This window comes from Centroberyx affinis, unplaced genomic scaffold, assembly GCF_046629955.1.
Source record: "Centroberyx affinis isolate AG114_WGS23_722 - 3 ecotype Tasmania unplaced genomic scaffold, CSIRO-AGI_Caff_v1 ptg002192l_1, whole genome shotgun sequence".
Lineage (NCBI taxonomy): Eukaryota > Metazoa > Chordata > Actinopteri > Beryciformes > Berycidae > Centroberyx > Centroberyx affinis.
Window position 1 is genome coordinate 136,344 of NW_027280500.1, and position 12,494 is coordinate 148,837.

The following is a 12,494-nucleotide window of genomic DNA, read 5'->3' on the forward strand; positions in this document are numbered from 1 at the left end:
GCATGTGAGTGAGTGTGTGTGTATGTGAATGTGTGTGTTCCTCGGTGCACATGTGTCGGTACGTGTGCCACTGATCACTTTGAACCTCGTCCCTCTGATTCTTGGCAGGAAGTGAGCGTCAGCAGCTCTTGGTCATAAAACTGCTTTTGGTCGCTCTCCCAGAATGCACTGGGAGGGGAGAGGACAGAGAATCTCTGTGTCACCTCGCCATGGCACGGGATGTGAAGAGATTGCCGGGAATGTCAATAATCACTCGAACCGAGGACAAGCTACTGACTGCTCTCAGTGAAGAACCACCTGAACATCACTTGAGGGAAAAATCAAACAGAATTATCCCTTTAGTAAAGCAATAACACCTGCAAGGACTATTTACTGCCTTTTATCCATTTACTGTGAACAAATAGAGGGTTCCATTCCAAAATGCTATGAATTTTAATTCAAACAACAAATTCAAACAAATTCATAACAACAGTTAATAAGACTAGACAGGGAATATAGTCAATAACTTGATATAGTATATGTAAAAAATTTCCTTCCAATCTGCAATATCCACCAGTTGAAAAAGGCGACATCCCTTGATACAAAATGATTGCTGGCATGAAAACTCACTGTGAATTAATAAGTGATTGTGTATGAAGTGATGAAGTATTTTAATACTTTTCTTTACAAAATAGTTACATTTTTGATGATGTAATTCCTGTATTTTTCAACTGTTAGGTAACAATCTAATCCAAAAAAAGGATTAATAGAGATGTGGAATAAAACCTTTCCAATAAAATAATATTTAAAAAAACGTTATTACCTGATACACTGTACATTGCTAACTAACTACTCTCTATCGGCAGTTGATATAACACAATAGTGATCCAACCTATATCCAGTTCATAAATCTTTTCCACTGTCTGTTCTAAACAGCCGGTGTCTGGTTGCTCTTTCCTGGGAAAAATCCTCTGCTGCAGAGGACGGTATGCGTTTTACGTTTCCGGTTTGTTTGGAATAAACAGGAGAAGAAGAACTGGGTAGTTAGCATGAGCAGCGATAGCCACCATGGCTGAACAGACAGAGAAAAGAGAAACTCAAACTGCATCAACAGAAAATCCAAAGAAACAGATGTCACAAAAAACAAAGAATCTCACAGATTACCGTGTCAAACTTTTTACTATTATGGTACCTGAAGGGTTCGGGATAGCTAATAACATCAATGATATTCACTAATCAGCCAATTTCTTTGATGCCAGCAACCATTACGTAGATGGTAGATATCGCATTTTTCAAATGGTAGCTATCTGTTCCAATTGTTTTGTCTTAATTTCATCTAGGAGTGATCATGATGGGTGAGCCAACGCAAAAGCTTTTGTGTCTGATTTTCTGTAGAGCAAGGGTTAGGAAAGTACTTCATATCGATGCTATGAGATAAAACAAAAATATCGCATATCAGTGGAATAGTTTCAGGAATATCTTGACTATACTTGAATATAAAGCAAAATAGTTTTCTACCCCTCCAATCTGTAGAATAAAGACGATAAAGGGGGGGAAAAAAACCTGATTGAGTTGTCAAATTCGGTGTCTGTTAATGTTATCTGTCGTGGAGCTCGGGGCTCAGCGTTCTCCCATCGGGGTATATTTGTAGCTACAACACAATGTTCAAAAGCCTTTGTCCCTCATCCTATTGCTGTGATCTGCGTCTCGGGGCTTGTGGACAAAAGGTGTCAAACGGAGCGTTGGACTTGGCCTGCCATGTCGTCCTGAGGCTGCTCCTAATCCTATTACTGTGGGCTGCAGAGGAGCACGGATCCTGCACTCCCTTCATCCTAGCACTATTAAAGTCTAAGGGGCCCTGTGTGTTTACTCTGTATGTGTGTGTGTGTGTGTGTGTGTGTGTGTGTGTGTGAGAGAGAGAGAGAGTGTGTGTGTGTAATTGCATTGTAAGCGATTCCTTATCCACGTTGTCATAATGTGTTATCCACTGATGCGGTTGGAGGTTGGCCGTCTTTCTCAGTTTGCTATGGGGCAGGTGGACATTTCAATCTCGCACTCTCCACTCTCCCCCTACTTCAGCGTAACACGCAACTGCAGCCGCTTGATACATCATACAGCAATAATGAAGCTTCAACTGAGATCTTAATCTGGAGAGTATTTGATGCCATGGGGGGAAAAAAGAAAAGAGCTTCTTATGCACACTTGAAATGTCTCACAGGAATAGGACAAAAAATTTAAAATACATACAAAAGAGACAAAACGTCGACTCACTCTTTGCAAATATCATTCAATCTGACAATTTTGACATCTAATAACTCTGCTAGCATGTGACAATTTCAGGTCACATTATTTTGATTGTACTGTATGTTACGATAACTATGTGCGCTCATTGGGAGAGAATAGAAACGAGCCAAACTTCAGGCACTGCTGAGCTCTGTGATATTGGGAAAAGAGTAAATTCAACCCCGGGGGGTGTATGAATTTCTGTGAATGTTTGACAAAGTGAAAACGTCTACAAAGAAAGTGAGAGTTGGACATTATTGTAAGAAAGCACAACTAAAACCTTTAAAGTCAGTCGAGGAACCCGCAGCTGAAATGTAAAAAAAAAAACACTCATACTCTCCATTTACAAAATTTTACATTTTAAATGACCCACTTACAATTTACATTTACATTTTAGCGATTTAGCTGATACTTATCCAAAGTGAATCAATCAAGTGTAACAGTAGAATAAGTTAAAATTCCTTAATTGGCAAAATTACAAACAGCCAACTATAAGGACTGCAAGGGTCAAAGCCACAGTGCCCAGACAAATAGATAAAATAATCTAAATCCTGTGTCCCTAGAATGGTCCTGTATGTTAGAGAAGTGCTAGGTAAAGAAATAAGAGCCAAGAAGTTTCAGATATTGCATTTTCCCATGTTGAACAAAATATGATTCATTGCCCCCCTCAGTCTGTCCTATGGTCTGCAAGGAGTTTTGAATCAAAAACAACCGGAATGAAATGTTGGCAAGGGCCTTTTGTTTTCCCTGGGTATCACTTATGTGGCTAAAGTGCAGGCTGCGGCCACACAGACAGACACACAGGCACACACAGCCTTCCGCAGCCTCTCAATAGTCGCATTTGCGCGTACATTGACCAGAGTCAATTGCCTGTCAAATGCTATGTGCGATTAGGCACCAGTAGGTATAAGGCCTAATGCAGGGAGCCTCCCAAAGAGGCCAGCCTGGACGTTGGGGGGCCCCACTCCCTGAACCCCACTGCCCTCCTCTCTCCCCTTCACCCTCTGCACCCCCCCCCCCTCCTTCCCCCAACACATACACACAAACACACACTTTCATCTCACCGCCCAGTTCAATGTTAATGTCCAGTGGTGTCCACTCCCTGGACGTCTCCCTCCCGCGCAAAAAAACCCTGAAAAGAAAGGGCGAAAAAGAGAAAGAAAACCAAACCTTCCCTCCTTCTTTTCTCACCCTGGCCTCCTCTTGTGTGCTGTCCAGCTGGCTGTGACCCTTGACCCTGTGACCCTCACTCCTGACCCCTGGACCCGTTCCCACGCCACGCCCTTTTGTGTCCACCTCGCCATGGCAACACCTTGGTCACCGCTGCTGCCACGGTAACAGATGGACAGGGGCCTGGAAATAACTTCATTCAGCCCCGCCCGGAGGGGTGAGCATGGACAATCTGCCCTAACCCCCCTCTCCGTCTCACACGCATACACACACACATACACACACACAGCGCCCCCAACCTAACTTTGACACCCCCTGTGGCACATTCTAACACCCCAATCCCCTTGGATCCATTCCCTCAGCGGGGGCCTCTGGATATCAGACTCTGATAGAGTCATTAACACAGAGATCCCAGATTCACCCTGGCATGAACACACAACACACCCGGAAATAAGAATAAGTTGGCGTTGTCGGCGCAGAAAAGCACATATAAAGTCACCCACATATCCCATTTCACACTGCAGGTATTTATGGTTCGGGGCGTAGGAGTGGTAACTTCATCGTCGTGCCGTAATTATCTCTCTGCTTCTTTTATTAGCCCTATTGTTTTCTCACATCCTCCAAAGAGAAAAGGGGCCGAGGGAGAGTTGTAAAGACACAGAGCTGAGCAGCGGGGGATCTGTTTGCTAACTTGGAGACAAACGATGAATAGAATAGCATCGCTGAGGAGCTCAATAAGGTGCAGCAGGAAAATGAACTGCAACAGTTTCGGCGCTAATCAGTAACTAACCACTAAACAAGGTTGTGAGTGTTTTTGTCCCCTTCTTTGGGGAATACCTCTTGGACAGAAACTGTGAATAGATTAAAGGGGACAGTGTAATTACTTGTGCTGAATGGGGTCTGGATGGTGGAGAGGAAGAGAGGGTTTGTGCTGTCAACACACACACACACACACTTGTCTTTGTGAAGAGGGCTCTGATCCTCTGGGCTTCTCTTGCGCTCCCTGCCGAGAGCAAACAAACAAGTAAACAAACAAAATGGCGACCGCTGAAGCAACTTAAGTCTCCCACCAGTTTGTCATCGAGACGTCGGCAACTTCGTCTTTGACCAGTGTGGGAAATGAAAAGCAAAACTTCTCCAGTGTTCCATAAAATATCATTACATCTTCTTGAGGGGAATTTATTGAGGTGCCTGCAATTCTGGGGAAAGTGTAATCGAACATTCAGCTGTTTGTGTGTGTGTGTGTTTTGGGGGGGGGGGGGGGCTTACATTTTCAGTTTGACCCAACAGGCTGACTGGTGGTGTGTGTGTGTGTGTTGTGTGTGTGTGGGGGGGGGGTTACAGGCAACCGCCAAAAGACTGACCATTGAGGCGAAATCACACAAGCGAAGCCACTTATTCAATTTTTGGGGATTTCGTATCCCCCCCACCTCCCCCTTCGTCCCTGCATGCATCTGCATCCCACTATCTTTCCCTCTAGTTTCACCCCTCCCTCCCTCCCTCCATCACCCCCCCACCCCATCCCCCTTTTCTCTCCCCCCCCTCCCCTCTGCCTCTCGCCCAGTTCATTGTACCAAAGGAGATTTTCTCCATTGAGGCCCAGTCTCTTAGGTAACCCCAGCGCTGCATGAAATGAGGAGAGGGAGAGAGCGAGAGACAGAGAGAGAGAGAGAGAGAGAGAGAGACAGAGAGAGAGAGAGAGGGCGGGGAGAGCGAGAGAGAGAGAGAGAGAGAGAGAAGGAAATGTAAAGGCGGAGGGAGGGAGGGAGGGCCGGACAGAAGGGCTTGAAGAAGGAGAGGGAGAAGGACGCAGGATCAGAGGAGGCAGAGGCGCGGGGAGTGAAAGATGGAGAAGTAGGACAAGTGCAGTCAGACGTCGACAGCGATGCAGCGAAAACTCGACCCAGAAGTGAGAGGGAGGAAGAGGAAGAGACGAGGACGTCTGTCGTAGATGTAAGGATGAATCCTCTGTGGATTTTATCTCATGCTTTTCACAGTAATTCTTGATCCAGATTTGGGTCCAAACCCTAGACGCTACTGGGCTTTTGTCTTCTTGTCTTTTTCTCTTTTTTTGCCTTGAGTTGGTACTAATAGATCTGTATTTACTTATTACACCTTTATTACACTTTTGAAGTATTTTTTTTTATGGAGTCCAATAGCTTGTGCAGAAGGTGGTGATAGCAGTGTGGTTACCTAGAGGGAAGTGCAGGCTGGCTGAGTTTAGGCCTTGAGGCCTTTTGAACAGCAGCGTGATTTACAGCTGAAACAAGACGATCCGCTCTGGACTTTTTGTCAGGAAGATGGATCAACCTACTTCTACTTTTGTTTGAAACTGGTAATATGGGATATATGTTTTTAATACAGGTACTTCATAGGGCAAACTTTACTGCAAACTTTTATAGAACATAGAAGTTAACCTTCTATGTCTTTTTGACATTTACAGCAAAAGTATATACTTCAAAACTCCTGATAGTACATGAGGAAAAGCAAATTCAAATTATTTTTTTATTCATTAACCAGTATTTGACTATACTGAAATATTCACAATTTGAACATTCATACAATATTGTAAGGCCTTTAACTTCCACTTTTACAACTTCATAGTGAGTTTTCTGTCTCTGTCTTTTAACCGTAAACTTTCTTTGGTCTGCACAGAGACTTTAACTGTAAGGAAGGGACGCCTCTGAAACGCTGCCATCCTTTGTGGCCATGCTGCTCTGCACCTCAATGGTGGGCACACAGCACATGGGGTTCCCATGAATAGGCCCGGCCTCACCAAAGACCACATCATTTGGATAAAGACGGGCTCCCACAGAAAGAGAAAACGCCTCACGGAGCGAATCAGATAAAGAGAAAATGTTGCGTACGGCAAATCAGATTAGAGTGAGTCAGAGCTTTACTTTTTTCGGTTTCAGGTTTTTTTTTTTCCCTCCGCCCCTCTGCTTCCAGTTTAAATTTACTACCGCGGCCACTCATGTGTCTGATGATAATGCGCTCTACTGCTGCGCTGAGTTATCATCTCAGGCTTTTGTCTTCTTTGATCCGTGTGACCGTTGGGGGACCCACTTCTCCTTTTGTGCGGGGTCACGTCGCTGGCTCCTTTTGGACGGGCCTGCCCCCGGGTGGTGACCCTCCGTTCATCATGGTGTCACCCACACAGAGGACAAGCATGAGTTAGGGCTCTCTCTCTCTCTCTCTCTCTCTCTCTCTCTCTCTCTCTCTCTCTTCTCTTCTTCTGTTCTATTCTGACCATCCTTTCCTCCGTACGCGCTGACCTGAGGCGATCTGGAGGTCAAACACCATTATCCAATTGAGTTTCGGCGAGCGGAGGAAGTGATATTTTGGATGGAAATTCACCGTTCACTCTCTGAAGTTATTGAATTGAGACTGAATTGACCTCAGCAACCTTGGTTCGCCGGCCAGCAAGCCTGGGCCATCCGTCTGACCGTCCAAGTGTGTGTGTGTGTGTGTGTGTGTGTGTGTGTGTGTGTGTGTGTGTGGACATGCTGACAACCGAGAGAGAGAGAGAGAGAGGGAGGTCCGGAGCTGATTGTCCAAACGCAATTCTTGCGTCTGCCTTGGTGAAACCAGGAGTTGTGGATGGACATCACGCCCTGACCTCCGCAAAACACCGAGGGACTGAGCAGCATGGAGGGGAGGAAATTGAGCCGCTTTGTGGAGAGGAGGAACGAGTGAGAGAGAGAGAGAGAGAGAGAGAGGGAGAGAGAGAGACATTTCTGAGAGACATTTCTGAAGGTCAGCTTCACATTTTCTGAACGTTGTACAAGGCCAGCAGAGGGTCAAGCTGGGCCTGTTTTGCCCGCTTTTATATTCAAACCAGTTTATTCTAATAGAACAATAGAGGTTATGACAGTAAAAGTGAAAATTAGGTGAAAATTGCTTTATGGGTCAAATGAAGTTTAAACTGAAAAGCTGGAAATGTTATTTAGCCTCTTGCCCATGGTTAGGAGTTTACAGGCCAGGCTTGTGTAAAATCATCCTCACTGGTCTGAATTATAATGGATGCTAATGGGGATGGCAGGTGGATAGCAGTCAAACAGACGGTGAAGAGGGAGAAGATTACTTTATTTGGCAGTTTAATGCAATTGGTCTTGTCAAGTTGTCTCCCAGCATTTGGGAGACAATTTGCCAAACATTTTTTTTTCTTTTTTTTCAGGAATGAAAATAATGCTTTTTTTTTTTCTCTTTGTCACCAATGTGGAAATGTGAGTTTTGACAGGTTTCAGCGGCCCGAGGGTCATGAAACCGACTCAACGCATAGATAACCATGTAAACTTTCATTTCACAATACCAGAATCGCCTATATACATTAACAGCAGTGATGGATATTTCTTCTGAGAGGTTTTACAGGACTAAACTCAAGTTCCATCCTCGTTCACGTGCAAAGCCTGACACTCATACGGGCATGGCTGGGCAGATCAGGAGGTGTGCCATTTTGGGGGGGTATAGTCTGTCTGTGGGCCTGTTGGAGGTTGAAGTCGTGAGAGGAGAAAGGGCTGAATAGCACTTACCATGTTAAGTACAGTTGAATGTGTCCGGTTTGCACTTCAGCGCCTGTTCTCTGCCTCGCCGTCGCCTTTCACCACCGTCTAGAGAGGGTCTCGCTAAATTTGCACTGGAAGGGGAGAGAGCGAGAGAAAATGAGAATGAATGAGGGGAGGGAGCCTGTGTGTGTGTGTGTGTGTGTGTGTGTGTGTGTGTGTGTGTGTGTGTTCGGCCGTCTCTGTGTTTGCCCCTGTGAATTTGCCTCTGTGTGTGTTTTCCTGTGTTTGACAAAGTTCAGGGGGCCAGACTTGGAGAAAGAAAAGGGAAAATGAGAGAAAGTAAAGGATTTGTATAAGGTGGAGAGAGGAGAGAGAGAGAGAGTAAGAGCAAGCGAGAAAGCAGGATTAAAAAGAAGGCAAGATCTGAGAGAGAGAGGGAGGGAGAGAGAGGACGGAGAAGAGGGCAAGAGGACATTTTTTGGAGGGAAAAGAAAGACAAGGCACTTTGAAATTTGTGTGGTGAGATAGTCCGCTGCTTCACAGCACGAGTGGCGTAAATTGGTGAGATTTATAGATTGAAACTGCAGGAAGCGACAACCTAGTCTGGGAAATATGTATAGGAGAAAGAGGGAGTGAGAGAGTGAGAGAGAGAGAGAGAGAGAGAGAGGGACAGAGAGAGAGAGAGAGAGAGGGAGGGAGGGAGGGAGGGAGGGAGATCAAGAGGGAGGCTGCATTAATATGCTAATGGCCTGAGTGAATGCACAACAGGCCCACTGACCAGGCTAATCACTGGTGGACACACACTGGGGCTAATCCTTCACGCAGCACACACACACACACACACACACACACACACAAATGCATGCATGCACACACGCACGCACATACATACACATGAACAAACATCCACATTAGTGTTCTAAGCAACCTTCCTATACTTTCATTGGCATGAACCAATGTACACACACACACACACACACACACACGTACACAGGTATGTACACAAACACAGACAACACTCCCATAGTTTCACTGACACACACACACACACACTTGTTAGCACAGTAAGTAGCCCACACTTCAAGTGCTATGAAGCATCACACACACTCAAAATATGTTTGAAAGATATGAACACACACACGCGCACACACACACACACACACACACACAGCTGTATGTGTGGATCAGACTGTTCTCAGACTCTTCTCTGGTCTCAGCGATGCTCCATGGCATATTGACTGAATTGACTGAAGAGATTTTCCCATCTGGAGGCTGCAGCGCATGAGGGAGTGAAAGAGAGGGAAGTGAGAAGAGGGATGGGGGAGAGCGGTTGTTGACATCATCACAGTTTCTGTTCACATGGATTCAGGTAAGCTGCACAACCAAAGATCCAGTCGACAGCAGCTTTCTACACCTCCCAACTGTTGCTTTTTGCATCATTTAAATATCACATCTACTGAAGCACATATGTGTCTTTAATGTGTATTATGCTATGTAGTGTGTGTGTTGTGTGTGTGTGTGTGTGTGTGTGTGTGTGTATGAAAAAAATGTTACATAACACAAATAATGAAAATAAACTTACTAAACCAGTTTTGGTGTTTTGGTCTGTGTTTCTTTATAAAGTTGATTAACACATCTACAATTAAAATACTAAGACAGTGTTGACAGTTTGCCTTCAATCACATCAGTAATGCATCATAAATAATAATAATAAGAGTAAAATGCATAATAATAATAATAATAATAATAATAATAATAATAACACACATTATTTGAACTTTTTGAGCACTTTTCAAAACAAGATTACAAAATGCTTCACAACAAGAATTAAAAATGAAAAGTGTCAAGTACATAATCAAATAATTACGATAAAACAGAAATAAACATTACAATCCAAGATAGTATAACAACACAGTATGCAGAAACCTAAGTAAAGTAGGGAATAATGACCAGCATTACCAACACCAGTAGTGTTGATGTTGTTGTTTCTTTGTCTTTTTTACTTTAATTTCTCTTCTGTGTGTTTTAAATCATAGGACATAAATAAATAAACCTTATTAATACATTGAACCTGTCATTTAGTTATTTTTACCAGCACCAAGTAGGTTATGTTTTCCCTCCTGTTAGTAATTTATGAACAGATTTCCATGAAATTTGGAGGACAGATCAGTCTTGATTTGGCCCAACAATTGATTACATTTTGGTGGTGATCCAGTTTTCCACCATTAGATGTTTAGCGTTTTTTAGCCAGAACTGAAACTAAGAGAGATAGAGATTTGATTCCAAATCCTAAAGATAGATAGATAGATCTGAAGGGTCAAGAAATATTTTTTAATCTTAAAATGTAAGTGAATGGAACAATGTATTTGGGTATAACAGCAAGTTGGAGGATTACCCAGCTTTGTCAGAGGTGAGCCCTCTGTGTGCCTTCTGGTTTATTTATAATTGCAGCAGGATGGTTACTTCATTACCATTTAGGGTCAGTGTGTTTTGTGTAATGTCATTTTATCCCTCTAGAGGGCGATAAAGCACCACAAAACCTGCTGAAGACTTCCACCACCCAACTACAGGAGGTGGAACCAACACTCGACCAGATCCAGACATCAGGGTGGAAAATAACTTTTTTGCCCACTAGCCGGAAAATGTAGCAGCCACAGAATTTACCTGCCACTTTCACTGTTTTACCAGCCAGATAAATCCTTATAATACAAGAAGTCATGCTTGTCTACCTGCCAGTGAAGGTGAGGTGTGTTAGGGCAGGAGGTGCAAATCCTGCTCATAATAAATAAAAAAGTTTCAATATTTGAATCGGAAATTACAAATTTACATTATTTTTTCTTGTGGATAAAATACAACTTATAAAAGGGCTGTATCCTGTGATTTTCACATATTCCTTTCAGATTAGTTGCTCGGTCTTGGACAGAAATATGACACACTAACATCAAATATTTGAGACAATTCATATCCCAGTCCCAACTGGATCTCCAGATCAGATAAGATCTCCAGATACATACAAAATCTCTGTCTCACCACCACCCAGGAACAGCAATTGTAGAAGCTTACATGAACTGGGGATAGGTTGAGTCATTATTGTCTTATATCAATCTGCAACAGCGAGTAGCAACAGACCTTTATGATAATGTTGTGGATTATAACTGTAAACCCCAGGATTGAAGCAGAAGTGCTAAATCTCCTCCACCTCCAGCTCTCACCTCCCTGTGGAATGGGATGGCAGACAAAAAACCAAATCAATGAAATATCACAAAAAATAATATGTAGGTAGATAATATGTGAAGTATTTCTCTGTGTGTTTGTCCAGTCCAAAACCTCATAACTATCTCTGTTAGAAACTTTCCCTCACAGGCCACTAGAGAAAATACTAGGCGGGTCGTCTATATAACAATAATAAGTCAGATGAACCGGGCTTACTCACAATCTACAGAGTAAACTTTAAGTAGAGTCATATCTGACAATATATGACAGTATCTATCCAGTGTTAAGTTGTGTAGTAATAGTAGTAGTGAGTTGTGTAGTAGTGATGATAGCAGTAGTAGCAGCACTATTGGAAGTAGTAGTAGTAGTTTTGTTTGAGGTAGACTTTGTGTTCAAACCAAAGGCTCAGGATAAATGTAAAGTGTAGCTTGATTGGATCATTTTATACAAAAAAGTGTGATGACGGGCCAAAATTACAAATGAATGAATTTGTTACTGAATTGCAATCACAAAGTCACAATTATTCCTGAAGTGACTGCCATCTATTTCTGACATATTACTTAGTCTACAGTTACATTGCCGCTAATAAAATGATTTAGATCACATAATTGCCAATCAGGTCAGAAACTTCTCCACAGCTGAATGTTTTCTACTGTAGCAGCAGTAATGTGAGGAGGAACAGGAATTCGGCCTGACAGAGATAAACCACTAAATGCAACACAACGCTCAAGAAAGGAAAAAAATCCTTACCAGATTTTGGCCATTGATTGATCTTACATCCAGAGACTCCTAATGAGGCTGCTGAGAAATTACACTATCTCAGCTGCCTTCTGTTCTAGGGATACAATCTCAGGTTTTCTCATTCTGGCTATTACTTTAACTGACTATGACATACATCTTCTGTAATTGATATATGCTGAACACAAGACAAACCAGTGGCCAAACAGATATGTTTATACAGCAAAAAACAAGGTTGATTTTCTTGTTAAAGGTGACCAGGTTGCAGATGCGTATTTTATTTCCCATTTGTTGGCCTTTGCTTGAAATCGCCACAGGAAAAAAATGCAGTTTTACAACCACCCTGACAACTGGACAACAGTTTCTTCATCATATGTTTGCCCCTCTGGCAAGTACAATAAACATTTAATTTGCACAATTTATTTCAAATTACTGGAGGTAAATGTAAAAAATAGATGCACACTGGTTCATATTTTTCAAAACAGTAGGCCAATCAATCCATCAATACCTGCCAATATGCTTTCAGCGCTGACATAGTGAGCTGAACTTGTCTTGACCTCTTGACCTCTTGCACTGGATGTCACTCACTCTCACAGTGACATGAGA